A 24,057-nucleotide genomic window follows, 5' to 3' on the forward strand; every position below is an offset into this window, starting at 1 on the left:
CTGGTTTAAGAGGAGTGGAGGGTGAAGAGAGTCTGGTTTAAGGGGAGTGGAGGGTGAAGAGATTCTGGTTTAAGGGGAGTGGTGGGTGAAGAGAGTCTGGTTTAAGGGGAGTGGAGGGTGAAGAGAGTCTGGTTTAAAGGGAGTGGAGGGTGAAGAGAGTCTGGTTTAAGCGGAGTGGAGGGTGAAGAGAGTCTGGTTTAAGAGGAGTGGAGGGTGAAGAAAGCCTGGTTTAAGAGGAGTGGAGGGTGAAGAGAGCCTGGTTTAAGGGGAGTGGAGGGTAAAGTGAGTCTGGTTTAAGGGGAGTGGAAGGTGAAGAGAGTCTGGATAAGGGGAGTGGAGGGTGAAGAGAGTCTGGTTTAAGGGGAGTGGAGGGTGAAGTGAGTCTGGTTTAAGGGGAGTGGAAGGTGAAGAGAGTCTGGTTTAAGGGGAGTGGAGGGGGAAGAGAGTCTGGTTTAAGGGGAGAGCAAGGTGAAGAGACTCTGGTTCAAGGGGAGTGGAGGATGAAGAGAGTCTGGTTTAAGAGGATTGGAGGGTGAAGAGAGTCTGGTTTAAGGGGAGTGGAGGGTGAAGAGAGTCTGGTTTAAGGGGAGTGGAAGGTGAAGAGAGTCTGGTTTAAGGGGAGTGGAAGGTGAAGAGAGTCTGGCTTAAGGGGAGTGGAGGGTGAAGAGAGTCTGGTTTAAGTGGAGTGGAGGGTGGAGAGAGTCTGGTTTAAGGGGAGTGGAGGGTGAAGAGAGTCTGGTTTAAGGGGAGTGGAGGGTGAAGAGTGTCTGATTTAAGGGGAGTGGAGGGTGAAGAGAGTCTGGTTTAAGAGGAGTGGAGGGTGAAGAGAGTCTGGTTTAAGGGGAGTTGAAGGTGAAGAGAGTCTGGTTTAAGAGGAGCGGATGGTGAAGAGAGTCTGGTTTAAGGGGAGTGGAGGGTGAAGAGAGTCTGGTTTAAGAGGAGTGGAGGGTGAAGAGAGTCTGGTTTAAGGGGAGTGGAGGGTGAAGAGAGTCTGGTTTAAGAGGACTGGAAGGTGAAGAGAGTCTGGTTTAAGAGGAGCGGAGGGTGAAGAGAGTCTGGTTTAAGGGGAGTGGATGGTGAAGCGAGTCTGGTTTAAGGGGAGTGGAAGGTGAAGAGAGTCTGGTTTAAGGGGAGTGGAGGGTGAAGAGAGTCTGGTTTATGGGGAGTGGAGGGAGAAGAGAGTCTGATTTAAAGGGAGTGGAGGGTGAAGAGAGTCTGGTTTAAGGGGAGTGGAGGGTGAAGAGAGTCTGGTTTAAGGGGAGTGGAGGGTGAAGAAAGTCTGGTTTAAGGGGAGTGGAGGGTGAAGAGAGTCTGGTTTAAGGGGAGTGGAGCGTGAAGAGAGTCTGGTTTAAGGGGAGTGGAGGGTGAACAGAGTCTGGTTTAAGGGGAGTGGAGGGTGAAGCGAGTCTGGTTTAAGGGGAGTGGAGGGTGAAGAGTGTCTTGTTTAAGGGGAGTGGAGTGTGAAGGGAGTCTGGTTTAAGAGGAGTGGAGGGTGAAGAGAGTCTGGTTTAAGGGGAGTGGAAGGTGAAGAGAGTCTTGTTTAAGGGGAGACAAGGGTGAAGAGAGTCTGGTTTAAGGGGAGTGGAGGGTGAAGAGAGTCTGGTTTAAGAGGAGTGGAGGGTGAAGAGAGTCTGGTTTAAGGGGAGTGGAGGGTGAAGTGAGTCATGTTTAAGGGGAGTGGAGGGTGAAGAGGGTCTGGTTTAAGAGGAGTGGAGGGTGAAGAGAGTCTGGTTTAAGGGGAGTGGAGGGTGAAGAGAGTCTGGTATAAGGGGAGTGGAGGGTGAAGAGAGTCTGGTTTAAGAGGAGTGAAGGGTGAAGAGAGTCTGGTTTAAGAGGAGTGGAGGGTGGAGAGAGTCTGGTTTAAGGGGAGTGGAGGGTGAAGAGAGTCTGGTTTAAGGGGAGTGGAGTGTGAAGAGTGTCTGGTTTAAGAGGAGTGGAGGGTGAAGAGAGACTGGTTTAAGGGGAGTGGAGGGTGAAGAGAGTCTAGTTTAAGAGGAGTGGAGGGTGAAGAGAGTATGGTTCAAGAGGAGTGGAGGGTGAAGAGAGTCTGGTTTAAGGGGAGTGGAGGGTGAAGTGAGTCTGGTTTAAGAGGAATGGAGGATGAAGAGAGTCTGGTTTAAGAGGAGTGGAGGGTGAAGAGAGTCTGGTTTAAGGGGAGTGGAGGGTGAAGAGAGTCTGGTTTAAGAGGAGTGGAGGGTGAAGAGAGTCTGATTTAAGAGGAGCGGATGGTGAAGAGAGTCTGGTTTAAGGGGAGCGGAGGGTGAAGAGTGTCTGGTTTAAGAGGAGTGGAGGGTGTAGAGAGTCTGGTTTAAGGGGAGCGGAGGGTGAAGAGTGTCTGGTTTAAGAGGAGTGGAGTGTGAAGAGAGTCTGGTTTAAGAGGAGTGGAGCGTGAAGAGATTCTGGTTTAAGGGGAGTGGAAGGTGAAGAGAGTCTGGTTTAAGAGGAGTGGAGGGTGAAGAGAGTCTGGTTTAAGAGGAGCGGATGGTGAAGAGATTCTGGTTTAAGGGGAGTGGAGGGTGAAGAGTGTCTGGTTTAAGAGGAGTGGAGGGTGTAGAGAGTCTAGTTTAAGGGGAGTGGAGTGTGAAGAGAGTCTGGTTTAAGAGGAGTGGAGCGTGAAGAGAGTCTGGTTTAAGAGGAGTGGAGGGTGAAGAGAGTTTGGTTTAAGAGGAGTGGAAGGTGAAGAGAGTCTGGTTTAAGGGGAGTGGAGGTTGAAGAGAGTCTGGTTTAAGGGGAGTGGAAGGTAAAGAGAGTGTGGTTTAAGGGGAGTGGAGGGTGAAGAGAGTCTGGTTTAAGGGGAGTGGAGGTTAAAGAGAGTTTGGTTTAAGGGGAGTGGAGGGTGAAGCGAGTCTGGTTTAAGGGGAGTGGAGGGTGAAGAGAGTCTGGTTTAAGGGGAGTGGAGTGTGAAGAGAGTCTGGTTTAGGAGGAAATGAGGATGAAGAGAATCTGGTTTAAGAGGAGTGGAGAGTGAAGAGAGTCTGGTTTAAGCGGAGTGGAGGGTGAAGAGAGTCTGGCTTAAGGGGAGTGGAGGGTGAAGAGAGTCTGGTTTAAGAGGAGTGGAGGGTGAAGAGAGTCTGGTTTCAGGGGAGAGGAGGGTGAAGAGAGTCTGGTTTAAGAGGAGTGGAGGTTGAAGAGAGTCTGGTTTAAGGGGAGTGGAGGGTGAAGAGAGTCTGGTTTAAGAGGAGTGGAGGGTGAAGAGAGTCTGGTTTAAGGGGAGTGGAGGGCGAAGGGAGTCTTGTTTAAGGGGAGTGGAGGGTGAAGAGAGTCTGGTTTAAGGGGAGTGGAGGGTGACGAGAGTCTGGTTTAAGGGGAGTGGAGGGTGAAGAGAGTCTGGTTTAAGGGGAGTGGAGGGTGAAGTGAGTCTGGTTTAAGGGGAGTGCAGGGTGAAGAGAGTCTGGTTTAAGGGCAGTGGAGGGTGAAGAGAGTCTGGTTTAAGGGGATTGGAGGGTGACGAGAGTCTGGTTTAAGGGGAGTGGAGGGTGAAGAGAGTCTGGTTTAAGGGGAGTGGAGGGTAAGAGAGTCTGGTTTAAGGGGAGTGGAGGGTGATGAGTGTCTGGTTTAAGGGGAGTGGTGTGTGAAGAGAGTCTGCTTTCAGGGGAGTGGAGGGTGAAGAGAGTCTGGTTTAAGAGGAGTGGAGGGTGAAGAGAGTCTTGTTTAAGTGGAGTGGAGGGTGAAGTGAGTCTGGTTTAAGAGGAGTGGAGGGTGAAGAGAGTCTGGTTTAAGGGGAGTGGAGTGTGACGAGAGTCTGGTTTAAGGGGATTGGAGGGTGAAGAGAGTCTGGTTTTAGAGGAGTGGAGGGTGAAGAGAGTCTGGTTTAAGGGGAGTGGAGGGAGAAGAGAGTCTGGTTTTAGAGGAGTGGAGGGTGAAGAGAGTCTGGTTTAAGGGGAGTGGAGTGTGAGGAGAGTCTGGTTTAAGAGGAGTGGAGGGTGAAGAGAGTCTGGTTTAAGGGGAGTGGAGGGTGAGGAGAGTGTGGTTTAAGGCGAGTGGAGGGTGAAGTGAATCTGGTTTAAGGGGAGTGGAGGGTGAAGAGAGTCTGGTTTAAGGGGAGTGGAGTGTGAAGAGAGTCTGGTTTAAGGGGAGTGGAGGGTGAAGAGAGTCTGGTTTAAGGGGAGTGGAAGGTGAAGAGAGTCTGGTTTAAGGGGAGTGGAGTGTGAAGAGAGTCTGGTTTAAGAGGATTGGAGGGTGAAGAGAGTCTGGTTTAAGGGGAGTGGAGGGTGAAGAGAGTCTGGTTTAAGGGGAGTGGAGTGTGAAGAGAGTCTGGTTTAAGAGGATTGGAGGGTGAAGAGAGTCTGGTTTAAGGGGAGTGGAGGGTGAAGAGAGTCTGGTTTAAGGGGAGTGGAAGGTGAAGAGAGTCTGGTTTAAGGGGAGTGGAAGGTGAAGAGAGTCTGGCTTAAGGGGAGTGGAGGGTGGAGAGAGTCTGGTTTAAGGGGAGTGGAGGGTGAAGAGAGTCTGGTTTAAGGGGAGTGGAGGGTGAAGAGTGTCTGGTTTAAGGGGAGTGGAGGGTGAAGAGAGTCTGGTTTAAGAGGAGTGGAGGGTGAAGAGAGTCTGGTTTAAGGGGAGTGGAGGGTGAAGAGAGTCTGGTTTAAGGGGAGTGGAAGGTGAAGAGAGTCTGGTTTAAGGGGAGTGGAAGGTGAAGAGAGTCTGGTTTAAGTGGAGTGGAGGGTGGAGAGAGTCTGGTTTAAGGGGAGTGGAGGGTGAAGAGAGTCTGGTTTAAGGGGAGTGGAGGGTGAAGAGTGTCTGGTTTAAGGGGAGTGGAGGGTGAAGAGAGTCTGGTTTAAGAGGAGTGGAGGGTGAAGAGAGTCTGGTTTAAGGGGAGTTGAAGGTGAAGAGAGTCTGGTTTAAGAGGAGCGGATGGTGAAGAGAGTCTGGTTTAAGGGGAGTGGAGGGTGAAGAGAGTCTGGTTTAAGAGGAGTGGAGGGTGAAGAGAGTCTGGTTTAAGGGGAGTGGAGGGTGAAGAGAGTCTGGTTTAAGAGGACTGGAAGGTGAAGAGAGTCTGGTTTAAGAGGAGTGGAGGGTGAAGAGAGTCTGGTTTAAGGGGAGCGGATGGTGAAGCGAGTCTGGTTTAAGGGGAGTGGAAGGTGAAGAGAGTCTGGTTTAAGGGGAGTGGAGGGTGAAGAGAGTCTGGTTTATGGGGAGTGGAGGGAGAAGAGAGTCTGATTTAAAGGGAGTGGAGGGTGAAGAGAGTCTGGTTTAAGGGGAGTGGAGGGTGAAGAGAGTCTGGTTTAAGGGGAGTGGAGGGTGAAGAAAGTCTGGTTTAAGGGGAGTGAAGGGTGAAGAGAGTCTGGTTTAAGGGGAGTGGAGCGTGAAGAGAGTCTGGTTTAAGGGGAGTGGAGGGTGAACAGAGTGTGGTTTAAGGGGAGTGGAGGGTGAAGCGAGTCTGGTTTAAGGGGAGTGGAGGGTGAAGAGTGTCTTGTTTAAGGGGAGTGGAGTGTGAAGGGAGTCTGGTTTAAGAGGAGTGGAGGGTGACGAGAGTCTGGTTTAAGGGGAGTGGAGGGTGAAGAGAGTCTGGTTTAAGGGGAGTGGAGGGTAAGAGAGTCTGGTTTAAGGGGAGTGGAGGGTGATGAGTGTGTGGTTTAAGGGGAGTGGTGTGTGAAGAGAGTCTGCTTTCAGGGGAGTGGAGGGTGAAGAGAGTCTGGTTTAAGAGGAGTGGAGGGTGAAGAGAGTCTGGTTTAAGTGGAGTGGAGGGTGAAGTGAGTCTGGTTTAAGAGGAGTGGAGGGTGAAGAGAGTCTGGTTTAAGGGGAGTGGAGTGTGACGAGAGTCTGGTTTAAGGGGATTGGAGGGTGAAGAGAGTCTGGTTTTAGAGGAGTGGAGGGTGAAGAGAGTCTGGTTTAAGGGGAGTGGAGGGTGAAGAGAGTCTGGTTTTAGAGGAGTGGAGGGTGAAGAGAGTCTGGTTTAAGGGGAGTGGAGGGTGAGGAGAGTCTGGTTTAAGAGGAGTGGAGGGTGAAGAGAGTCTGGTTTAAGGGGAGTGGAGGGTGAGGAGAGTGTGGTTTAAGGCGAGTGGAGGGTGAAGTGAATCTGGTTTAAGGGGAGTGGAGGGTGAAGAGAGTCTGGTTTAAGGGGAGTGGAGTGTGAAGAGAGTCTGTTTTAAGGGGAGTGGAGGGTGAAGAGAGTCTGGTTTAAGGGGAGTGGAAGGTGAAGAGAGTCTGGTTTAAGGGGAGTGGAGTGTGAAGAGAGTCTGGTTTAAGAGGATTGGAGGGTGAAGAGAGTCTGGTTTAAGGGGAGTGGAGGGTGAAGAGAGTCTGGTTTAAGGGGAGTGGAAGGTGAAGAGAGTCTGGTTTAAGGGGAGTGGAAGGTGAAGAGAGTCTGGCTTAAGGGGAGTGGAGGGTGAAGAGAGTCTGGTTTAAGTGGAGTGGAGGGTGGAGAGAGTCTGGTTTAAGGGGAGTGGAGGGTGAAGAGAGTCTGGTTTAAGGGGAGTGGAAGGTGAAGAGTGTCTGGTTTAAGGGGAGTGGAGGGTGAAGAGAGTCTGGTTTAAGAGGAGTGGAGGGTGAAGAGAGTCTGGTTTAAGGGGAGTTGAAGGTGAAGAGAGTCTGGTTTAAGAGGAGCGGATGGTGAAGAGAGTCTGGTTTAAGGGGAGTGGAGGGTGAAGAGAGTCTGGTTTAAGAGGAGTGGAGGGTGAAGAGAGTCTGGTTTAAGGGGAGTGGAGGGTGAAGAGAGTCTGGTTTAAGAGGACTGGAAGGTGAAGAGAGTCTGGTTTAAGAGGAGTGGAGGGTGAAGAGAGTCTGGTTTAAGGGGAGCGGATGGTGAAGCGAGTCTGGTTTAAGGGGAGTGGAAGGTGAAGAGAGTCTGGTTTAAGGGGAGTGGAGGGTGAAGAGAGTCTGGTTTATGGGGAGTGGAGGGAGAAGAGAGTCTGATTTAAAGGGAGTGGAGGGTGAAGAGAGTCTGGTTTAAGGGGAGTGGAGGGTGAAGAGAGTCTGGTTTAAGGGGAGTGGAGGGTGAAGAAAGTCTGGTTTAAGGGGAGTGGAGGGTGAAGAGAGTCTGGTTTAAGGGGAGTGGAGCGTGAAGAGAGTCTGGTTTAAGGGGAGTGGAGGGTGAACAGAGTCTGGTTTAAGGGGAGTGGAGGGTGAAGCGAGTCTGGTTTAAGGGGAGTGGAGGGTGAAGAGTGTCTTGTTTAAGGGGAGTGGAGTGTGAAGGGAGTCTGGTTTAAGAGGAGTGGAGGGTGAAGAGAGTCTGGTTTAAGGGGAGTGGAAGGTGAAGAGAGTCTTGTTTAAGGGGAGACAAGGGTGAAGAGAGTCTGGTTTAAGGGGAGTGGAGGGTGAAGAGAGTCTGGTTTAAGAGGAGTGGAGGGTGAAGAGAGTCTGGTTTAAGGGGAGTGGAGGGTGAAGTGAGTCATGTTTAAGGGGAGTGGAAGGTGAAGAGGGTCTGGTTTAAGAGGAGTGGAGGGTGAAGAGAGTCTGGTTTAAGGGGAGTGGAGGGTGAAGAGAGTCTGGTATAAGGGGAGTGGAGGGTGAAGAGAGTCTGGTTTAAGAGGAGTGAAGGGTGAAGAGAGTCTGGTTTAAGAGGAGTGGAGGGTGGAGAGAGTCTGGTTTAAGGGGAGTGGAGGGTGAAGAGAGACTGGTTTAAGGGGAGTGGAGGGTGAAGAGTGTCTGGTTTAAGAGGAGTGGAGGGTGAAGAGAGTCTGGTTTAAGGGGAGTGGAGTGTGACGAGAGTCTGGTTTAAGGGGAGTGGAGGGTGAAGAGAGTCTGGTTTTAGAGGAGTGGAGGGTGAAGAGAGTCTGGTTTAAGGGGAGTGGAGGGTGAAGAGAGTCTGGTTTTAGAGGAGTGGAGGGTGAAGAGAGTCTGGTTTAAGGGGAGTGGAGGGTGAGGAGAGTCTGGTTTAAGGCGAGTGGAGGGTGAAGAGAGTCTGGTTTAAGGGGAGTGGAAGGTGAAGAGAGTCTGGCTTAAGGGGAGTGGAGGGTGAAGAGAGTCTGGTTTAAGTGGAGTGGAGGGTGGAGAGAGTCTGGTTTAAGGGGAGTGGAGGGTGAAGAGAGTCTGGTTTTAGAGGAGTGGAGGGTGAAGAGAGTCTGGTTTAAGGGGAGTGGAGGGTGAAGAGAGTCTGGTTTTAGAGGAGTGGAGGGTGAAGAGAGTCTGGTTTAAGGGGAGTGGAGGGTGAGGAGAGTCTGGTTTAAGAGGAGTGGAGGGTGAAGAGAGTCTGGTTTAAGGGGAGTGGAGGGTGAGGAGAGTGTGGTTTAAGGCGAGTGGAGGGTGAAGTGAATCTGGTTTAAGGGGAGTGGAGGGTGAAGAGAGTCTGGTTTAAGGGGAGTGGAGTGTGAAGAGAGTCTGTTTTAAGGGGAGTGGAGGGTGAAGAGAGTCTGGTTTAAGGGGAGTGGAAGGTGAAGAGAGTCTGGTTTAAGGGGAGTGGAGTGTGAAGAGAGTCTGGTTTAAGAGGATTGGAGGGTGAAGAGAGTCTGGTTTAAGGGGAGTGGAGGGTGAAGAGAGTCTGGTTTAAGGGGAGTGGAAGGTGAAGAGAGTCTGGTTTAAGGGGAGTGGAAGGTGAAGAGAGTCTGGCTTAAGGGGAGTGGAGGGTGAAGAGAGTCTGGTTTAAGTGGAGTGGAGGGTGGAGAGAGTCTGGTTTAAGGGGAGTGGAGGGTGAAGAGAGTCTGGTTTAAGGGGAGTGGAAGGTGAAGAGTGTCTGGTTTAAGGGGAGTGGAGGGTGAAGAGAGTCTGGTTTAAGAGGAGTGGAGGGTGAAGAGAGTCTGGTTTAAGGGGAGTTGAAGGTGAAGAGAGTCTGGTTTAAGAGGAGCGGATGGTGAAGAGAGTCTGGTTTAAGGGGAGTGGAGGGTGAAGAGAGTCTGGTTTAAGAGGAGTGGAGGGTGAAGAGAGTCTGGTTTAAGGGGAGTGGAGGGTGAAGAGAGTCTGGTTTAAGAGGACTGGAAGGTGAAGAGAGTCTGGTTTAAGAGGAGTGGAGGGTGAAGAGAGTCTGGTTTAAGGGGAGCGGATGGTGAAGCGAGTCTGGTTTAAGGGGAGTGGAAGGTGAAGAGAGTCTGGTTTAAGGGGAGTGGAGGGTGAAGAGAGTCTGGTTTATGGGGAGTGGAGGGAGAAGAGAGTCTGATTTAAAGGGAGTGGAGGGTGAAGAGAGTCTGGTTTAAGGGGAGTGGAGGGTGAAGAGAGTCTGGTTTAAGGGGAGTGGAGGGTGAAGAAAGTCTGGTTTAAGGGGAGTGGAGGGTGAAGAGAGTCTGGTTTAAGGGGAGTGGAGCGTGAAGAGAGTCTGGTTTAAGGGGAGTGGAGGGTGAACAGAGTCTGGTTTAAGGGGAGTGGAGGGTGAAGCGAGTCTGGTTTAAGGGGAGTGGAGGGTGAAGAGTGTCTTGTTTAAGGGGAGTGGAGTGTGAAGGGAGTCTGGTTTAAGAGGAGTGGAGGGTGAAGAGAGTCTGGTTTAAGGGGAGTGGAAGGTGAAGAGAGTCTTGTTTAAGGGGAGACAAGGGTGAAGAGAGTCTGGTTTAAGGGGAGTGGAGGGTGAAGAGAGTCTGGTTTAAGAGGAGTGGAGGGTGAAGAGAGTCTGGTTTAAGGGGAGTGGAGGGTGAAGTGAGTCATGTTTAAGGGGAGTGGAAGGTGAAGAGGGTCTGGTTTAAGAGGAGTGGAGGGTGAAGAGAGTCTGGTTTAAGGGGAGTGGAGGGTGAAGAGAGTCTGGTATAAGGGGAGTGGAGGGTGAAGAGAGTCTGGTTTAAGAGGAGTGAAGGGTGAAGAGAGTCTGGTTTAAGAGGAGTGGAGGGTGGAGAGAGTCTGGTTTAAGGGGAGTGGAGGGTGAAGAGAGACTGGTTTAAGGGGAGTGGAGGGTGAAGAGTGTCTGGTTTAAGAGGAGTGGAGGGTGAAGAGAGTCTGGTTTAAGGGGAGTGGAGTGTGACGAGAGTCTGGTTTAAGGGGAGTGGAGGGTGAAGAGAGTCTGGTTTTAGAGGAGTGGAGGGTGAAGAGAGTCTGGTTTAAGGGGAGTGGAGGGTGAAGAGAGTCTGGTTTTAGAGGAGTGGAGGGTGAAGAGAGTCTGGTTTAAGGGGAGTGGAGGGTGAGGAGAGTCTGGTTTAAGGCGAGTGGAGGGTGAAGAGAGTCTGGTTTAAGGGGAGTGGAAGGTGAAGAGAGTCTGGCTTAAGGGGAGTGGAGGGTGAAGAGAGTCTGGTTTAAGTGGAGTGGAGGGTGGAGAGAGTCTGGTTTAAGGGGAGTGGAGGGTGAAGAGAGTCTGGTTTTAGAGGAGTGGAGGGTGAAGAGAGTCTGGTTTAAGGGGAGTGGAGGGTGAAGAGAGTCTGGTTTTAGAGGAGTGGAGGGTGAAGAGAGTCTGGTTTAAGGGGAGTGGAGGGTGAGGAGAGTCTGGTTTAAGAGGAGTGGAGGGTGAAGAGAGTCTGGTTTAAGGGGAGTGGAGGGTGAGGAGAGTGTGGTTTAAGGCGAGTGGAGGGTGAAGTGAATCTGGTTTAAGGGGAGTGGAGGGTGAAGAGAGTCTGGTTTAAGGGGAGTGGAGTGTGAAGAGAGTCTGTTTTAAGGGGAGTGGAGGGTGAAGAGAGTCTGGTTTAAGGGGAGTGGAAGGTGAAGAGAGTCTGGTTTAAGGGGAGTGGAGTGTGAAGAGAGTCTGGTTTAAGAGGATTGGAGGGTGAAGAGAGTCTGGTTTAAGGGGAGTGGAGGGTGAAGAGAGTCTGGTTTAAGGGGAGTGGAAGGTGAAGAGAGTCTGGTTTAAGGGGAGTGGAAGGTGAAGAGAGTCTGGCTTAAGGGGAGTGGAGGGTGAAGAGAGTCTGGTTTAAGTGGAGTGGAGGGTGGAGAGAGTCTGGTTTAAGGGGAGTGGAGGGTGAAGAGAGTCTGGTTTAAGGGGAGTGGAAGGTGAAGAGTGTCTGGTTTAAGGGGAGTGGAGGGTGAAGAGAGTCTGGTTTAAGAGGAGTGGAGGGTGAAGAGAGTCTGGTTTAAGGGGAGTTGAAGGTGAAGAGAGTCTGGTTTAAGAGGAGCGGATGGTGAAGAGAGTCTGGTTTAAGGGGAGTGGAGGGTGAAGAGAGTCTGGTTTAAGAGGAGTGGAGGGTGAAGAGAGTCTGGTTTAAGGGGAGTGGAGGGTGAAGAGAGTCTGGTTTAAGAGGACTGGAAGGTGAAGAGAGTCTGGTTTAAGAGGAGTGGAGGGTGAAGAGAGTCTGGTTTAAGGGGAGCGGATGGTGAAGCGAGTCTGGTTTAAGGGGAGTGGAAGGTGAAGAGAGTCTGGTTTAAGGGGAGTGGAGGGTGAAGAGAGTCTGGTTTATGGGGAGTGGAGGGAGAAGAGAGTCTGATTTAAAGGGAGTGGAGGGTGAAGAGAGTCTGGTTTAAGGGGAGTGGAGGGTGAAGAGAGTCTGGTTTAAGGGGAGTGGAGGGTGAAGAAAGTCTGGTTTAAGGGGAGTGGAGGGTGAAGAGAGTCTGGTTTAAGGGGAGTGGAGCGTGAAGAGAGTCTGGTTTAAGGGGAGTGGAGGGTGAACAGAGTCTGGTTTAAGGGGAGTGGAGGGTGAAGCGAGTCTGGTTTAAGGGGAGTGGAGGGTGAAGAGTGTCTTGTTTAAGGGGAGTGGAGTGTGAAGGGAGTCTGGTTTAAGAGGAGTGGAGGGTGAAGAGAGTCTGGTTTAAGGGGAGTGGAAGGTGAAGAGAGTCTTGTTTAAGGGGAGACAAGGGTGAAGAGAGTCTGGTTTAAGGGGAGTGGAGGGTGAAGAGAGTCTGGTTTAAGAGGAGTGGAGGGTGAAGAGAGTCTGGTTTAAGGGGAGTGGAGGGTGAAGTGAGTCATGTTTAAGGGGAGTGGAAGGTGAAGAGGGTCTGGTTTAAGAGGAGTGGAGGGTGAAGAGAGTCTGGTTTAAGGGGAGTGGAGGGTGAAGAGAGTCTGGTATAAGGGGAGTGGAGGGTGAAGAGAGTCTGGTTTAAGAGGAGTGAAGGGTGAAGAGAGTCTGGTTTAAGAGGAGTGGAGGGTGGAGAGAGTCTGGTTTAAGGGGAGTGGAGGGTGAAGAGAGACTGGTTTAAGGGGAGTGGAGGGTGAAGAGTGTCTGGTTTAAGAGGAGTGGAGGGTGAAGAGAGTCTGGTTTAAGGGGAGTGGAGTGTGACGAGAGTCTGGTTTAAGGGGAGTGGAGGGTGAAGAGAGTCTGGTTTTAGAGGAGTGGAGGGTGAAGAGAGTCTGGTTTAAGGGGAGTGGAGGGTGAAGAGAGTCTGGTTTTAGAGGAGAGGAGGGTGAAGAGAGTCTGGTTTAAGGGGAGTGGAGGGTGAGGAGAGTCTGGTTTAAGGCGAGTGGAGGGTGAAGAGAGTCTGGTTTAAGGGGAGTGGAAGGTGAAGAGAGTCTGGCTTAAGGGGAGTGGAGGGTGAAGAGAGTCTGGTTTAAGTGGAGTGGAGGGTGGAGAGAGTCTGGTTTAAGGGGAGTGGAGGGTGAAGAGAGTCTGGTTTAAGGGGAGTGGAGGGTGAAGTGTGTCTGGTTTAAGGGGAGTGGAGGGTGACGAGAGTCTGGTTTAAGAGGAGTGGAGGGTGAAGAGAGTCTGGTTTAAGGGGAGTTGAAGGTGAAGAGAGTCTGGTTTAAGAGGAGCGGATGGTGAAGAGAGTCTGGTTTAAGGGGAGTGGAGGGTGAAGAGAGTCTGGTTTAAGAGGAGTGGAGGGTGAAGAGAGTCTGGTTTAAGGGGAGTGGAGGGTGAAGAGAGTCTGGTTTAAGAGGACTGGAAGGTGAAGAGAGTCTGGTTTAAGAGGAGTGGAGGGTGAAGAGAGTCTGGTTTAAGGGGAGCGGATGGTGAAGCGAGTCTGGTTTAAGGGGAGTGGAAGGTGAAGAGAGTCTGGTTTAAGGGGAGTGGAGGGTGAAGAGAGTCTGGTTTATGGGGAGTGGAGGGAGAAGAGAGGCTGATTTAAAGGGAGTGGAGGGTGAAGAGAGTCTGGTTTAAGGGGAGTGGAGGGTGAAGAGAGTCTGGTTTAAGGGGAGTGGAGGGTGAAGAAAGTCTGGTTTAAGGGGAGTGGAGGGTGAAGAGAGTCTGGTTTAAGGGGAGTGGAGCGTGAAGAGAGTCTGGTTTAAGGGGAGTGGAGGGTGAACAGAGTCTGGTTTAAGGGGAGTGGAGGGTGAAGCGAGTCTGGTTTAAGGGGAGTGGAGGGTGAAGAGTGTCTTGTTTAAGGGGAGTGGAGTGTGAAGGGAGTCTGGTTTAAGAGGAGTGGAGAGTGAAGAGAGTCTGGTTTAAGGGGAGTGGAAGGTGGAGAGAGTCTTGTTTATGGGGAGACAAGGGTGAAGAGAGTCTGGTTTAAGGGGAGTGGAGGGAGAAGAGAGTCTGGTTTAAGAGGAGTGGAGGGTGAAGAGAGTCTGGTTTAAGGGGAGTGGAGGGTGAAGTGAGTCATGTTTAAGGGGAGTGGAGGGTGAAGAGGGTCTGGTTTAAGAGGAGTGGAGGGTGAAGAGAGTCTGGTTTAAGGGGAGTGGAGGGTGAAGAGAGTCTGGTATAAGGGGAGTGGAGGGTGAAGAGAGTCTGGTTTAAGAGGAGTGAAGGGTGAAGAGAGTCTGGTTTAAGAGGAGTGGAGGGTGGAGAGAGTCTGGTTTAAGGGGAGTGGAGGGTGAAGAGAGACTGGTTTAAGGGGAGTGGAGGGTGAAGAGTGTCTGGTTTAAGAGGAGTGGAGGGTGAAGAGAGTCTGGTTTAAGGGGAGTGGAGTGTGACGAGAGTCTGGTTTAAGGGGAGTGGAGGGTGAAGAGAGTCTGGTTTTAGAGGAGTGGAGGGTGAAGAGAGTCTGGTTTAAGGGGAGTGGAGGGTGAAGAGAGTCTGGTTTTAGAGGAGTGGAGGGTGAAGAGAGTCTGGTTTAAGGGGAGTGGAGGGTGAGGAGAGTCTGGTTTAAGAGGAGTGGAGGGTGAAGAGAGTCTGGTTTAAGGGGAGTGGAGGGTGAGGAGAGTCTGGTTTAAGGCGAGTGGAGGGTGAAGTGAATCTGGTTTAAGGGGAGTGGAGGGTGAAGAGAGTCTGGTTTAAGGGGAGTGGAGTGTGAAGAGAGTCTGGTTTAAGGGGAGTGGAGGGTGAAGAGAGTCTGGTTTAAGGGGAGTGGAAGGTGAAGAGAGTCTGGTTTAAGGGGAGTGGAGTGTGAAGAGAGTCTGGTTTAAGAGGATTGGAGGGTGAAGAGAGTCTGGTTTAAGGGGAGTGGAGGGTGAAGAGAGTCTGGTTTAAGGGGAGTGGAGTGTGAAGAGAGTCTGGTTTAAGAGGATTGGAGGGTGAAGAGAGTCTGGTTTAAGGGGAGTGGAGGGTGAAGAGAGTCTGGTTTAAGGGGAGTGGAAGGTGAAGAGAGTCTGGTTTAAGGGGAGTGGAAGGTGAAGAGAGTCTGGCTTAAGGGGAGTGGAGGGTGAAGAGAGTCTGGTTTAAGTGGAGTGGAGGGTGGAGAGAGTCTGGTTTAAGGGGAGTGGAGGGTGAAGAGAGTCTGGTTTAAGGGGAGTGGAGGGTGAAGAGTGTCTGGTTTAAGGGGAGTGGAGGGTGAAGAGAGTCTGGTTTAAGAGGAGTGGAGGGTGAAGAGAGTCTGGTTTAAGGGGAGTTGAAGCTGAAGAGAGTCTGGTTTAAGAGGAGCGGATGGTGAAGAGAGTCTGGTTTAAGGGGAGTGGAGGGTGAAGAGAGTCTGGTTTAAGAGGAGTGGAGGGTGAAGAGAGTCTGGTTTAAGGGGAGTGGAGGGTGAAGAGAGTCTGGTTTAAGAGGACTGGAAGGTGAAGAGAGTCTGGTTTAAGAGGAGTGGAGGGTGAAGAGAGTCTGGTTTAAGGGGAGCGGATGGTGAAGCGAGTCTGGTTTAAGGGGAGTGGAAGGTGAAGAGAGTCTGGTTTAAGGGAGTGGAGGGTGAAGAGAGTCTGGTTTATGGGGAGTGGAGGGAGAAGAGAGTCTGATTTAAAGGGAGTGGAGGGTGAAGAGAGTCTGGTTTAAGGGGAGTGGAGGGTGAAGAGAGTCTGGTTTAAGGGGAGTGGAGGGTGAAGAAAGTCTGGTTTAAGGGGAGTGGAGGGTGAAGAGAGTCTGGTTTAAGGGGAGTGGAGCGTGAAGAGAGTCTGGTTTAAGGGGAGTGGAGGGTGAACAGAGTCTGGTTTAAGGGGAGTGGAGGGTGAAGCGAGTCTGGTTTAAGGGGAGTGGAGGGTGAAGAGTGTCTTGTTTAAGGGGAGTGGAGTGTGAAGGGAGTCTGGTTTAAGAGGAGTGGAGGGTGAAGAGAGTCTGGTTTAAGGGGAGTGGAATGTGAAGAGAGTCTTGTTTAAGGGGAGACAAGGGTGAAGAGAGTCTGGTTTAAGGGGAGTGGAGGGTGAAGAGAGTCTGGTTTAAGAGGAGTGGAGGGTGAAGAGAGTCTGGTTTAAGGGGAGTGGAGGGTGAAGTGAGTCATGTTTAAGAGGAGTGGAGGGTGAAGAGGGTCTGGTTTAAGAGGAGTGGAGGGTGAAGAGAGTCTGGTTTAAGGGGAGTGGAGGGTGAAGAGAGTCTGGTATAAGGGGAGTGGAGGGTGAAGAGAGTCTGGTTTAAGAGGAGTGAAGGGTGAAGAGAGTCTGGTTTAAGAGGAGTGGAGGGTGGAGAGAGTCTGGTTTAAGGGGAGTGGAGGGTGAAGAGAGACTGGTTTAAGGGGAGTGGAGGGTGAAGAGTGTCTGGTTTAAGAGGAGTGGAGGGTGAAGAGAGTCTGGTTTAAGGGGAGTGGAGGGTGAAGAGAGTCTAGTTTAAGAGGAGTGGAGGGTGAAGAGAGTCTGGTTCAAGAGGAGTGGAGGGTGAAGAGAGTCTGGTTTAAGGGGAGTGGAGGGTGAAGAGAGTCTGGTTAAGAGGAATGGAGGATGAAGAGAGTCTGGTTTAAGAGGAGTGGAGGGTGAAGAGAGTCTGGTTTAAGGGGAGTGGAGGGTGAAGAGAGTCTGGTTTAAAAGGAGTGGAGGGTGAAGAGAGTCTGGTTTAAGAGGAGCGGATGGTGAAGAGAGTCTGGTTTAAGGGGAGCGGAGGTGAAGAGTGTCTGGCTTAAGAGGAGTGGAGGGTGTAGAGAGTCTGGTTTAAGGGGAGCGGAGGGTGAAGAGTGTATGGTTTAAGAGGAGTGGAGTGTGAAGAGAGTCTGGTTTAAGAGGAGTGGAGAGTGAAGAGAGTCTGGTTTAAGGGGAGTGGAAGGTGAAGAGAGTCTGGTTTAAGAGGAGTGGAGGGTGAAGAGAGTCTGGTTTAAGAGGAGCGGATGGTGAAGAGATTCTGGTTTAAGGGGAGTGGAGGGTGAAGAGTGTCTGGTTTAAGAGGAGTGGAGGGTGTAGAGAGTCTAGTTTAAGGGGAGTGGAGTGTGAAGAGAGTCTGGTTTAAGAGGAGTGGAGCGTGAAGAGAGTCTGGTTTAAGAGGAGTGGAGGGTGAAGAGAGTTTGGTTTAAGAGGAGTGGAGGGTGAAGAGAGTCTGGTTTAAGGGGAGTGGAGGTTGAAGAGAGTCTGGTTTAAGGGGAGTGGAAGGTAAAGAGAGTCTGGTTTAATGGGAGTGGAGGGTGAAGAGAGTCTGGTTTAAGGGGAGTGGAGGTTTAAGAGAGTCTGGTTTAAGGGTAGTGGAGGGTGAAGCGAGTCTGGTTTAAGGGGAGTGGAGGGTGAAGAGAGTCTGGTTTAAGGGGAGTGGAGTGTGAAGAGAGTCTGGTTTAAGAGGAAATGAGGATGAAGAGAATCTGGTTTAAGAGGAGTGGAGAGTGAAGAGAGTCTGGTTTAAGCGGAGTGGAGGGTGAAGAGAGTCTGGTTTAAGGGGAGCGGAGGGTGAAGAGTGTATGGTTTAAGAGGAGTGGAGTGTGAAGAGAGTCTGGTTTAAGAGGAGTGGAGAGTGAAGAGAGTCTGGTTTAAGGGGAGTGGAAGGTGAAGAGAGTCTGGTTTAAGAGGAGTGGAGGGTGAAGAGAGTCTGGTTTAAGAGGAGCGGATGGTGAAGAGATTCTGGTTTAAGGGGAGTGGAGGGTGAAGAGTGTCTGGTTTAAGAGGAGTGGAGGTGTAGAGAGTCTAGTTTAAGGGGAGTGGAGTGTGAAGAGAGTCTGGTTTAAGAGGAGTGGAGCGTGAAGAGAGTCTGGTTTAAGAGGAGTGGAGGGTGAAGAGAGTTTGGTTTAAGAGGAGTGGAGGGTGAAGAGAGTCTGGTTTAAGGGGAGTGGAGGTTGAAGAGAGTCTGGTTTAAGGGGAGTGGAAGGTAAAGAGAGTCTGGTTTAATGGGAGTGGAGGGTGAAGAGAGTCTGGTTTAAGGGGAGTGGAGGTTAAAGAGAGTCTGGTTTAAGGGTAGTGGAGGGTGAAGCGACTCTGGTTTAAGGGGAGTGGAGGGTGAAGAGAGTCTGGTTTAAGGGGAGTGGAGTGTGAAGAGAGTCTGGTTTAAGAGGAAATGAGGATGAAGAGAATCTGGTTTAAGAGGAGTGGAGAGTGAAGAGAGTCTGGTTTAAGCGGAGTGGAGGGTGAAGAGAGTCTGGCTTAAGGGGAGTGGAGGGTGAAGAGAGTATGGTTTAAGAGGAGTGGAGGGTGAAGAGAGTCTGGTTTCAGGGAGAGGAGGGTGAAGAGAGTCTGGTTTAAGAGGAGTGGAGGTTGAAGAGAGTCTGGTTTAAGGGAGTGGAGGGTGAAGAGAGTCTGGCTTAAGGGGAGTGGAGGGTGAAGAGAGTCTGGTTTAAGAGGACTGGAAGGTGAAGAGAGTCTGGTTTAAGAGGAGTGGAGGGTGAAGAGAGTCTGGTTTAAGGGGAGTGGAGGGTGAAGCGATTCTGTTTAAGGGTGTGGAGGGTGAAGAGAGTCTGGTTTAAGGGGAGTGGAGGGTGAAGAGAGTCTGGTTTAAGGGGATTGGAGGGTGAAGCGAGTCTGGTATAAGGGGAATGGAGGGTGAAGAGAGTCTGGTTTAAGGGAGTGGAGGGTGAAGAGAGTTTGGTTTATGGGGAGTGGAGGGAGAAGAGAGTCTGGTTTAAGGGGAGTGGAGGGTGAAGAGTGTCTGGTTTAAGGGGAGTGGAGGGTGAAGAGAGTCTGGTTCAAGAGGAGTGGAGGGTGAAGTGAGTCTGTTTAAGGGGATTGTAGGGTGAAGCGAGTCTGGTTTAAGGGGAGTGGAGGGTGAAGAGAGTTTGGTTTATGGGGAGTGGAGGGAGAAGAGAGTCTGGTTTAAGGGGAGTGGAGGGTGAAGAGAGTCTGGTTTAAGGGAGTGGAGGGTGAAGAGAGTTTGGTTATGGGGAGTGGAGGGAGAAGAGAGTCTGGTTTAAGGGGAGTGGAGGGTGAAGAGAGTCTGGTTTAAGGGGAGTGGAGGGTGAAGAGAGTCTGGTTTAAGGGGAGTGGGGGGTGAAGAGAGTCTGGTTTAAGGGGAGTGGAGGGTGAAGAGAGTCTGGTTTAAGGGGGGTGAGGGTGAAGAGAGTCTGGTTTAAGGGGAGTGGAGGGTGAAGAGAGTCTGGTTTAAGGGGAGTGGAGGGTGAAGAGAGTCTGATTTTAGGGGAGTGGAGGGTGAAGAAAGTCTGGTTTAAGGGGAGTGGAGGGTGAAGAGAGTCTGGTTTAAGGGGAGTGGAGGGTGAAGAGAGTCTGGTTTAAGGGGAGTGGAGGGTGAAGCGAGTCTGGTTTAAGGGGAGTGGAGGGTGAAGAGAGTCTGGTTTAAGGGGAGTGGAGTGTGAAGGGATTCTGGTTCAAGAGAGAGTGGAGGGTGAAGAGAGTCTGGTTTAAGGGGAGTGGAAGGGTGAAGAGAGTCTGGTTTAGGGGGAGTGGAGGGTGAAGAGAGTCTGGTTTAGAGGAGTGGAGGGTGAAGAGAGTCTCGTTTAAGGGGAGTGGGGTGAAGAGAGTCTGGTTTAAGAGGAGTGAAGGGTGAAGAGAGTCTGGTTTAAGAGGAGTGGAGGGTGGAGAGAGTCTGGTTTAAGGGGAGTGGAGGGTGAAGAGAGACTGGTTTAAGGGGAGTGGAGGGTGAAGAGTGTCTGGTTTAAGAGGAGTGGAGGGTGAAGAGAGTCTGGTTTAAGGGGAGTGGAGGGTGAAGAGAGTCTAGTTTAAGAGGAGTGGAGGGTGAAGAGAGTCTGGTTCAAGAGGAGTAGAGGGTGAAGAGAGTCTGGTTTAAGGGGAGTGGAGGGTGAAGAGAGTCTGGTTTAAGAGGAATGGAGGATGAAGAGAGTCTGGTTTAAGAGAAGTGGAGGGTGAAGAGAGTCTGGTTTAAGGGGAGTGGAGGGTGAAGAGAGTCTGGTTTAAGAGGAGTGGAGGGTGAAGAGAGTCTGGTTTAAGAGGAGCGGATGGTGAAGAGAGTCTGGTTTAAGGGGGAGCGAGGGTGAAGAGTGTCTGGTTTAAGAGGAGTGGAGGGTGTAGAGAGTCTGGTTAAAGGGGAGCGGAGGGTGAAGAGTGTCTGGTTTAAGAGGAGTGGAGTGTGAAGAGAGTCTGGTTTAAGAGGAGTGGAGAGTGAAGAGAGTCTGGTTTAAGGGAGTGGAAGGTGAAGAGAGTCTGGTTTAAGAGGAGTGGAGGGTGAAGAGAGTCTGGTTTAAGAGGAGCGGATGGTGAAGAGATTCTGGTTTAAGGGGAGTGGAGGGTGAAGAGTGTCTGGTTTAAGAGGAGTGGAGGGTGTAGAGAGTCTAGTTTAAGGGGGAGTGGAGTGTGAAGAGAGTCTGGTTTAAGAGGAGTGGAGCGTGAAGAGAGTCTGGTTTAAGAGGAGTGGAGGGTGAAGAGAGTTTGGTTTAAGAGGAGTGGAGGGTGAAGAGAGTCTGGTTTAAGGGGAGTGGAGGTTGAAGAGAGTCTGGTTTAAGGGGAGTGGAAGGTAAAGAGAGTCTGGTTTAATGGGAGTGGAGGGTGAAGAGAGTCTGGTTTAAGGGGAGTGGAGGTTAAAGAGAGTCTGGTTTAAGGGTAGTGGAGGGTGAAGCGAGTCTGGTTTAAGGGGAGTGGAGGGTGAAGAGAGTCTGGTTTAAGGGGAGTGGAGTGTGAAGAGAGTCTGGTTTAAGAGGAAATGAGGATGAAGAGAATCTGGTTTAAGAGGAGTGGAGAGTGAAGAGAGTCTGGTTTAAGCGGAGTGGAGGGTGAAGAGAGTCTGGCTTAAGGGGAGTGGAGGGTGAAGAGAGTATGGTTTAAGAGGAGTGGAGGGTGAAGAGAGTCTGGTTTCAGGGGAGAGGAGGGTGAAGAGAGTCTGGTTTAAGAGGAGTGGAGGTTGAAGAGAGTCTGGTTTAAGAGGACTGGAAGGTGAAGAGAGTCTGGTTTAAGAGGAGTGGAGGGTGAAGAGAGTCTGGTTTAAGGGGAGTGGAGGGTGAAGCGATTCTGGTTTAAGGGGTGTGGAGGGTGAAGAGAGTCTGGTTTAAGGGGAGTGGAGGGTGAAGAGAGTCTGGTTTAAGGGGATTGGAGGGTGAAGCGAGTCTGGTATAAGGGGAATGGAGGGTGAAGAGAGTCTGGTTTAAGGGGAGTGGAGGGTGAAGAGAGTTTGGTTTATGGGGAGTGGAGGGAGAAGAGAGTCTGGTTTAAGGGGAGTGGAGGGTGAAGAGTGTCTGGTTTAAGGGGAGTGGAGGGTGAAGAGAGTCTGGTTCAAGAGGAGTGGAGGGTGAAGTGAGTCTGGTTTAAGGGGATTGGAGGCTGAAGCGAGTCTGGTTTAAGGGGAGTGGAGGGTGAAGAGAGTTTGGTTTATGGGGAGTGGAGGGAGAAGAGAGTCTGGTTTAAGGGGAGTGGAGGGTGAAGAGAGTCTGGTTTAAGGGGAGTGGAGGGTGAAGAGAGTTTGGTTTATGGGGAGTGGAGGGAGAAGAGAGTCTGGTTTAAGGGGAGTGGAGGGTGAAGAGAGTCTGGTTTAAGGGGAGTGGAGGGTGAAGAGAGTCTGGTTTAAGGGGAGTGGGGGGTGAAGAGAGTCTGGTTTAAGGGGAGTGGAGGGTGAAGAGAGTCTGGTTTAAGGGGGGTGGAGGGTGAAGAGAGTCTGGTTTAAGGGGAGTGGAGGGTGAAGAGAGTCTGGTTTAAGGGGAGTGGAGGGTGAAGAGAGTCTGATTTTAGGGGAGTGGAGGGTGAAGAAAGTCTGGTTCAAGGGGAGTGGAGGGTGAAGAGAGTCTGGTTTAAGGGGAGTGGAGGGTGAAGAGAGTCTGGTTTAAGGGGAGTGGAGGGTGAAGCGAGTCTGGTTTAAGGGGAGTGGAGGGTGAAGAGAGTCTGGTTTAAGGGGAGTGGAGTGTGAAGGGATTCTGGTTCAAGAGGAGTGGAGGGTGAAGAGAGTCTGGTTTAAGGGGAGTGGAAGGTGAAGAGAGTCTGGTTTCAGGGGAGACGAGGGTGAAGAGAGTCTGGTTTAAGGGGAGTGGAGGGTGAAGAGAGTCTGGTTTAGGAGGAGTGGAGGGTGAAGAGAGTCTCGTTTAAGGGGAGTGGAGGGTGAAGAGAGTCTGGTTTAAGGCGAGTGGAGGGTGAAGAGGGTCTGGTTTAAGAGGAGTGGAGGGTGAAGAGAGTCTGGTTTAAGGGGAGTGGAGGGTGAAGAGAGTCTGGTTTAAGGGGAGTGGAGGGTGAAGAGAGTCTGGTTTAAGAGGAGTGGAGGGTGAAGAGAGTCTGGTTTAAGGGGAGTGAAGGGTGAAGAGAGTCTGGTTTCAGAGGAGTGGAGGGTGAAGAGAGTCTGGTTTAAGGGGAGTGGAGGGTGAAGAGAGTCTGGTTTAAGGGGAGTGGAGGGTGAAGAGTGTCTGGTTTAAGAGTAGTGGAGGGTGAAGAGAGTCTGGTTTAAGGGGAGTGGAGCGTGAAGAGAGTCTAGTTTAAGAGGAGTGGAGGGTGAAGAGATTCTGGTTGAAGAGGAGTGGAGGGTGAAGAGAGTCTGGTTTAAGGGGAGTGGAGGGTGAAGAGAGTCTGGTTTAAGGGGAGTGGAGGGTGAAGAGAGTCTGGTTTAAGAGGAGTGGAGGGTGAAGAGAGTCTTGTTTAAGTGGAGTGGAGGGTGAAGAGAGTCTGGTTTAAGGGGAGTGGAGGGTGAAGAGAGTCTGGTTTAAGAGGACTGGAAGGTGAAGAGAGTCTGGTTTAAGAGGAGTGGAGGGTGAAGAGAGTCTGGTTTAAGGGGCGTGGAGGATGAAGAGATTCTGGTTTAAGGGGAGTGTAGGGTGAAGAGAGTCTGGTTTAAGAGGAGTGGAGGGTGAAGAGAGTCTGGTTTGAGGGGGGTGGAGGGTTAAGTGAGTCTGGTTTAATGGGAGTGGAGGGTGAAGAGAGTCTGGTTTAAGGGGAGTGGAGGGTGAAGAAAGTCTGGTTTAAGGGGGCTGGAGGGTGAAGAGAGTCTGGTTTAAGGGGAGTGGAGGGTGAAGAGAGTCTGGTTTAAGGGGAGTGGAGGGTGAACAGAGTCTGGTTTAAGGGGAGTGTAGGGTGAAGAGAGTCTGGTTTAAGGGGAGTGGAGGGTGAAGAGAGTCTGGTTTAAGGGAAGTGGAGGGTGAAGGGAGTCTGGTTTAAGAGGAGTGGAGGGTGAAGAGAGTCTGGTTTAAGGGGAGTGGAGGGTGAAGAGAGTCTTGTTTAAGGGGAGTGGGGGGTGAAGAGAGTCTGGTTTAAGGGGAGTGGAGGGTGAAGAGAGTCTGGTTTAAGGGGGGTGGAGGGTGAAGAGAGTCTGGTTTAAGGGGAGTGGAGGGTGAAGAGAGTCTGGTTCAAGAGGAGTGGAGGGTGAAGAGAGTCTGGTTTAAGGGGAGTGGAAGGTGAAGAGAGTCTGGTTTCAGGGGAGACGAGGGTGAAGAGAATCTGGTTTAAGGGGAGTGGAGGGTGAAGAGAGTCTGGTTTTGGAGGAGTGGAGGGTGAAGAGAGTCTCGTTTAAGGGGAGTGGAGGGTGAAGAGAGTCTGGTTTAAGGCGAGTGGAGGGTGAAGAGGGTCTGGTTTAAGAGGAGTGGAGGGTGAAGAGAGTCTGGTTTAAGGGGAGTGGAGGGTGAAGAGAGTCTGGTTTAAGGGGCGTGGAGGATGAAGAGATTCTGGTTTAAGGGGAGTGTAGGGTGAAGAGAGTCTGGTTTAAGAGGAGTGGAGGGTGAAGAGAGTCTGGTTTGAGGGGGGTGGAGGGTTAAGTGAGTCTGGTTTAATGGGAGTGGAGGGTGAAGAGAGTCTGGTTTAAGGGGAGTGGAGGGTGAAGAAAGTCTGGTTTAAGGGGGCTGGAGGGTGAAGAGAGTCTGGTTTAAGGGGAGTGGAGGGTGAAGAGAGTCTGGTTTAAGGGGAGTGGAGGGTGAACAGAGTCTGGTTTAAGGGGAGTGTAGGGTGAAGAGAGTCTGGTTTAAGGGGAGTGGAGGGTGAAGAGAGTCTGGTTTAAGGGAAGTGGAGGGTGAAGGGAGTCTGGTTTAAGAGGAGTGGAGGGTGAAGAGAGTCTGGTTTAAGGGGAGTGGAGGGTGAAGAGAGTCTTGTTTAAGGGGAGTGGGGGGTGAAGAGAGTCTGGTTTAAGGGGAGTGGAGGGTGAAGAGAGTCTGGTTTAAGGGGGGTGGAGGGTGAAGAGAGTCTGGTTTAAGGGGAGTGGAGGGTGAAGAGAGTCTGGTTCAAGAGGAGTGGAGGGTGAAGAGAGTCTGGTTTAAGGGGAGTGGAAGGTGAAGAGAGTCTGGTTTCAGGGGAGACGAGGGTGAAGAGAATCTGGTTTAAGGGGAGTGGAGGGTGAAGAGAGTCTGGTTTTGGAGGAGTGGAGGGTGAAGAGAGTCTCGTTTAAGGGGAGTGGAGGGTGAAGAGAGTCTGGTTTAAGGCGAGTGGAGGGTGAAGAGGGTCTGGTTTAAGAGGAGTGGAGGGTGAAGAGAGTCTGGTTTAAGGGGAGTGGAGGGTGAAGAGAGTCTGGTTTAAGGGGAGTGGAGGGTGAAGAGAGTCTGGTTTAAGAGGAGTGGAGGGTGAAGAGAGTCTGGTTTAAGGGGAGTGAAGGGTGAAGAGAGTCTGGTTTCAGAGGAGTGGAGGGTGAAGAGAGTCTGGTTTAAGGGGAGTGGAGGGTGAAGAGAGTCTGGTTTAAGGGGAGTGGAGGGTGAAGAGTGTCTGGTTTAAGAGTAGTGGAGGGTGAAGAGAGTCTGGTTTAAGGGGAGTGGAGCGTGAAGAGAGTCTAGTTTAAGAGGAGTGGAGGGTGAAGAGATTCTGGTTGAAGAGGAGTGGAGGGTGAAGAGAGTCTGGTTTAAGGGGAGTGGAGGGTGAAGAGAGTCTGGTTTAAGAGGAATGGAGGACGAAGAGAGTCTGGTTTAAGAGGAGTGGAGGGTGAGGAGAGTCTGGTTTAAGGGGAGTGGAGGGTGAAGAGAGTCTGGTTTAAGAGGAGTGGAGGGTGAAGAGAGTCTTGTTTAAGTGGAGTGGAGGGTGAAGAGAGTCTGGTTTAAGGGGAGTGGAAGGTGAAGAGAGTCTGGTTTAAG

This window comes from Somniosus microcephalus, chromosome 11, assembly GCF_052327205.1.
Source record: "Somniosus microcephalus isolate GS21.2 chromosome 11, FLI_Smic_1.0, whole genome shotgun sequence".
NCBI lineage: Eukaryota > Metazoa > Chordata > Chondrichthyes > Squaliformes > Somniosidae > Somniosus > Somniosus microcephalus.